The following is a 6566-nucleotide window of genomic DNA, read 5'->3' as shown; positions in this document are numbered from 1 at the left end:
ATTACAGCAACGTCCACCCTTCCCTTTCTCTGTGTCTCTCCCATTGTCAATGTCTTCATTTCCATGGATAAACAGGTCTTCGGTGGACGAAGATGTTTCAAGCCATGTGATTTGAGCTCCATCAGTTATCTTCCTTGCTATCTCCAAATATTCATTCATACTCCCCCTCTTACTTTTCTTCATCCTTTACAGCAGAGAAAGAAGTGTCTCTCTCCCTGGAAACACCCAATTCTTCTCCCTTTATTCTCTCCGGTGACAATATTATAACCTTATTGTATTCCATTTAATGCTGTTTACTGAGAATGCCTTAATGACTGGTATATGGAAAATACAAATAAATAATATGACTTTATTTTCCCGGAGACAACTGGGGTTCCATATGTGTCAAAGAGAACATAATAGATAGGGATTTATTCCTCCATTAGCTTTTTAGGTTTGCTTATCTTTCAGAGTAATTTAAATTGAAATGGAAGACAAATCCTTATTTGACTGTTAGGCAATTCAGCGCTATTTATTTTGTGTAAGTTGGTGTGCTATCTAAGTGCACTGTTGTTAAAAGCCTATTTAATGTCACATAGAGGGCCTATTAATTTTTTCAATAAATTACCAACGTGTCCCGGCAATTGCATACATTTAACAAGGGAGAGTCCGTTCTCCCCAAGACTGGCTCTATACTTTGTGGTAATGGTGTTATAGTTTATGTGCTCTTGGACTTACCAAGGCACTGCCTTTTGTTTCCGAAAGTCGAGAGATAAATCTCAAAGCAAATGTGTCGTTCTGTTAGAAGAGGGTCAAGAGAATGGTATGAGTTTTGCAACACAGCTTACAGTCAATAGGCAGAATATGGTGGGGATTGAAAAAAAATTTTTTTCTGGATGATTTGCTTTGGATTGATGATGAAAAGTATGATCATTGACGTTGAATTTTAACTTATTGTCAGTAGGGGAGCATGTTTATTTAGGCTTAAAATAGAACCTTATCTTGAGCATCGTTTTCTTATTCGGTTGGAAAGACTAAAACTCACAAACTTGTTACCGTTTTCTTGTCTATGGTCACCGTATAATGCTAACTAATTAATGTGTATTCCCGGAATTTATGACCTGCCTGTTGAGAGCAGAGAGACTTGGAAAGGAAGGAACAAGATTACCATACATTTCAAATAAAATCATATATTTACAAGTGTCTCATTTTCTTTTTCATATAAATTGTTGGCAAATGCTGTTAAGGTGGAATAAAAATAAGGTCCATACAATCAGATGTCTTACAGGTTTTTGGTTTTTTGTTATTTCTGTAACTCTAATCCAATGGCCAGCCTATAGTATTGTCAAGAAATAGTCATCAAATGAATAAATGAACGAATGAAAGGATAAAGGTATGATAAAGAAATACCAATGGCACTTGTGTTTTTAAAACCATAAAGATGATGTCTTCCCTGTCTGTCTGAATGTCAGCTTAAGAGTGTTGCCATAAAGCAGAGGAACATTTTGAAAAAAAATCTATTGCTATGAAATAACAGTAATAGCAACAGTAATAATTAACTTTCATAAAGTTGTGGTCTTTAATTTTTAAAAAAATAGCATAGCAAGAAGGGATACAGGTATTCAGGGAAAACATAGCCAGGCAGTTGGAAGAGGTCAAACACCGAGCTGTGTACACCCTGGGGATGGTGTGAAGAAAAAAAATAATAAATTAGCACAAAACTGAGGCAAAGGTATAATCACCAAGAATATAAAGGAAAAGAGGCCCTGATGAAAACAGAAAAAGAAAGTGGGGACAGATAAAATAAACAGGCAAGAATAAAGAAAAATGAACAAAGAGTTAAAAGACCTTGAGAGAAAATAGAAATAAATGAAAAATAAAAGAAGATCAAGCTGCTGCATTATTGGTACTTCCAGGAAAGAAAGCTGAATTCATGGAACAAGTAAACGTTGCTGAAAGAAATATTTGTGTAAATTCCGTAAGTAAAATGACACTTGAATCTATAGATTTAAGAAGTACTCAGTGTCTAGGGGAAAAAAAAATTAACACTGAATAATCCAACAATAAAACAGAGGCTACTAAAATTATTGCATTTCAAGAGTAAAGAATTATCCTTTGGAAATCCAGATCAAAATATATAATCTTTAAAAAGGACAAAACGTCACAGACTGGTTCTCCTTCTGTCTCTGTCTCTCTACCCCATCCCTCATAAAATAATAAAAAGTTTATACAAGAAATTTTACTATATATACATATATATATCCACACACACAAACGTCTATAAAAATATATATGTAAATAGAATGTTAGAAGAGATTTTATCATGAATAAATAAACAAGTATATACATACATATATAACAAGAGATTAGGGTAGTGGTTCTCATATCTTCAAGGAAAAAAGAAAAGATGATTCCAGAATTTTATAGCCAGACAAATCCTATTACTGTATAAATGCAACAGATAAGCACTTTCAAACATGTAAGATATTCAGGAACTAGAATTACTGTGAGCCTGTCTTACAAAAAAAAAAAAAAAAAAAAGAAAAATTCTAGAGTTTCATGTAGAAAAGAGAAACACACTTTCCAGGAGAAAGAAAATTAAAATAATGGAAAACTAGCCACAGTAGACATCACACTTCTTCTTCTAAAAATCATAATAATTAGGACACTGTGAAGAGTAGAAAGTTCAACAATGCTCACATGCATATGGGGATTTTGTGTATAATGAAGCCTGTATTAGTGAGCAAACTCTGAATGACTGAATAAAGAGTGAACACTCATCTGGATTAAAAGGAAAAAGTTGCATCCGTTATCTCACACCTTCTACACAAATAGATTCTAGATTCAGAAGAATTTTAAAGTAAATATCGAAACCATAAAGCACTGTAAAGAGTACGGGAGAATTTATTTTTTATGATACAGGAAAGGTTTTTCTAAGAATGACAAAATCCCAGAATTCTGAAAAGTAGATAATTGCACATAGATGAAAGTCAAAAATTGCTACATGACAAATACATACAATGCCAGCAAGTGAAGATACCAGTAGCAAAATTTGAAAAGAACTATTTGCAATTCATGCAACAGGCCACAAGCTACTTTCCTTAACTTGTGGAATTCTCCTGGTCATCACAATGAAAGGGCAAGAACCTAAGGCTGAGAGGGCAAGAATTAGACAACAGAAAATGAAGTCCACACAACGATTAGATTTACGATTAGTGGCTCAAGTGATAACTCTTAACCAAAGAGAAATGCTAAATGAAACTATGGAACAACTTGTATTATGTGCAAGGTTGGCAAAGATCAAAAATTTACGGTTGAAGATCCAGGAGAATACATGCTTTCCTACTTTGCTAATGGAAATAAAATTGGCAAACTTCTAAGAGGGAAACGGAGCAGAATCTTTTAAATTTTCAACGCGAATATACTCCTTAATCTGTGAATTTTACTTCTATTACTGACAAAAACATACAGGAAATTATATCTGTACAAAGATATTTATGAAAGCGATGGTTTAATCGTAGAAGTCTGTAAAAATCCAAGATGTCTATAAACAGAGGTCTATAAATAAATTATGGCATATTCATACAATCACATACTAGGCAAGAAAAAAAAGAAAAAGGCAGTTCTGTAGAAAATGATTTGGAAGGAGCTTCAGGAGATATTGTTAAATGAAAAAAAGAGGCATTGGAACATGTGTAAAGTATACTGTCATTTGTTTTTTGTTTTGTTTTTCTCTTTTTCCTTTTAAGGACCATCCATAATTGGTTCAGAGATATCTGTAAAGTTTAAACAAGGAACCAGTAACAGCCTCTGGTGAGGAGAGCGAGGGAACCAGGAAAGGATATGAGAACAACTTAGATGCTTTGTAGTTCTAAAAGAATTATTGAAGAGACACATGGAGATGCGTTTAGACTCATTTCTAACTCACCTACGAAGGTTTTGATCATAACTCTTCCTTTTTATTAGTGATTTCAGGTAGAAGCATTTAATTCCTTCTCTGGTGGCAAATCTCACTGGGTTTGTGCACAGCTCTGCAGCCCTTCAACTTAAGGCTCTCGCTGCTTGCATAGCATTTAAGGATGCTCACTCGGTTGGTGTTTCCTTCTGGCAAGAAAGAACCGACCTTGGTGGTGGGGCACCACGGAGCGGGGTTCAGTGTTCCCTTTTTTCCCCCTCCCTCGGAGCCTGCTGCTTCCTTGATTCCCCGATGGGACCACAAACTTTTCCTTGGGTGGCCCCACCCCGACCCTTTCGCATGTCATTCTGGAACCTTCTCAACCTCAAGGTGGAGAATATATGAAGGTAACGTTTGCAGATGTTTGCTCTACACCTGTTAGTGTGGATGCACTGATTATCTTTTCCCTCCTGCAAAGGGCATTTCTTAGTCCCCCGATTCACTTCCACCACCCCCACCCCCACCCCATCACCTAATCCTTAAAAAAATTTTTTTGGCTGTGGGACTTAAGCTGTCGTCATTCAGCCCTGCAGTAGTAGTGTTGTGTCCTCCTGAGAGTGGAGCCTGATTTCTGGAAGTTGCTGCTGGAATATGTGAAATGAACAGGGAAGGTCCAGAAAGCCTCCAGTAAGCTGTTCCCCGGCCCGCTGCAGACACCTCTGCTGCCCTTACACACCCACGCCCGATGGTTATTGGTACTTCCTACGAGGAGGAAGGAGAGGGGGAGGAAGCGGATGCCTTGCTTTCTTTTTTTTTTAATGTGTATTTTTTAATATTTTATTTGGGGGGGTGGTAATTAGATGTTTTTATTTTTATTTATTTTTTAAATCGAGGAACTGGAGACTGATCCTAGGACCTCGTGCATGCTAGGCAAGCACTCTGCCTCTGAGCTCTACCCTTCCCGCAAGTGGGTGCCTTTCTACACCTTGAGCCTCCTGTGTGCTGCTGGCCCCTTTGGCCACTTGGCATCCCAGCTTCTACCACCTTCATGGATGTCCATTCTAAACACATTTTCTCAGAAACATTTGAAATAACCCTCTGGAAGGAAGGGATCCCCTGTGGCGGGGGGGGGGGGTGGGGAGATTGTGGCTTGGTCTTTGCTTGGGTGTTATCTGGATTTCATCCCCTCCCAGCTGAAGGATGTTGCATTAACCTCTCTCTGCCTCAGTTTCCTCATCTGCAGGAGTGCGTCCACTTCCTAACGTTGTTATGAAGCTCAAATGAGAGCTCACATTCAAAGCACTTGGCTTGTTGCCACAGAGCTCACGTGATCACTCCATGTTTCTTACTGTCAACGTTCCTCAGACTTCAGTAGCCATGCTATTTATTATATGCACAATACATCAGCTGGCCTTTTTGGACCCAAGAGAAGCCCGTAATCCAAGGGCAATAGGTCCAAACTGTGGTCTGTAAGGACTCAGTGAAGTGGCCGGGACCAAAGTGTTTGTGGATCCAGTGTGGCTGATATGTGAGAGAATACGTATGTCCTAGTTTACCCAGGACGGTCCTGGTGTGTCCATGCTGGCTTAGAGTAATTATCAATAGTCCTTGTTTTCATTCTCAGAGTGTTAGAGGCAGACAGCGTGCCACATAATCACTGTATCCCTGCTGAATGGTAACTGTCTAAAGCAGACAGCTTCAGGAAGTGCGTTGTTACTGGGAACAGAAGTCAGAGACCCACAGAAACGCCAATAAGGAAAGGCTCTTAGATGGTCTAAGAGTCCACACGTGAGCAGGCACTGTGAAAAGCCATGTGACAGAACAGTAAAGACAGCTGGGAGCAACTGTGCTGAGATACCGCACTCCTGAGACAAGTCTCACTCCTGAGATAAGATTTGTGTTACATGTGTGGGTGGTTTGACACAGAGCCACAGAGCCACAGAATGAGGCTTGTCAAATCCAAGTAGAGAGAGAGGGGAATTGTAAGGCTACGGGCTGGGCTGAGGTCAGAGTTTCCTGAACTTAATGAGGACCTGAGAGGACCTAGACCAAGGATGCCCTTATCAAAATAACACACGAGGCTAGTGGCTGTTTAGATCAGGGCTACTGGGACCTGGGAGGTGGGGCTCCCCCTTCTGCGTGAACTCCACATCTTTTGCAGAAGCGTCAACTCCTAGACATCTTTGACTATGAATGAACCAATCTGATAATAGATTTTTTTTTTTTTTTGGTGGGGATGGAGGTTGTGAAAAAACAGATGATTAAAAACAAAAGTAAAAAAAAAAATGGAGACAAACAAAAACTGCCATGTTATTCCAAGGCATCTCTGGTTCCTGTCTTTGTGCCAGTCTTGAAGGCAAGAGAAATGCCCAGATGAGTAAGTGTGAGAGCCGGAGTAGACGGACCCCAGCACAGCCGTGCAAGGCGTCCTGGCCAGACGCTCCAGCACCTCTGTGAACGCCCGGGTCCTCGGGCACAGTCGTGCTGATTCTCCTAGTCATTCGTCCCGAGTCGGGGATCCAGCTCCCCGTGTCCCACACGGCATGCTGCTGCCCCAGAGCATCAGAACTTCTGCTTGGGCCCCACGTCCCAAGGGAAGGGGCAGTGTTAGGGCTCCTGACCGCAGAAGAGGTGCAGCCCCCAAACTCTGGTTGGTTAAGTAGAGAATGCGAGGCAATGGCAACCTTTATAG

This window comes from Camelus dromedarius, chromosome 29 (assembly GCF_036321535.1).
Source record: "Camelus dromedarius isolate mCamDro1 chromosome 29, mCamDro1.pat, whole genome shotgun sequence".
NCBI lineage: Eukaryota > Metazoa > Chordata > Mammalia > Artiodactyla > Camelidae > Camelus > Camelus dromedarius.
This window is presented reverse-complemented; position numbering follows the sequence as displayed.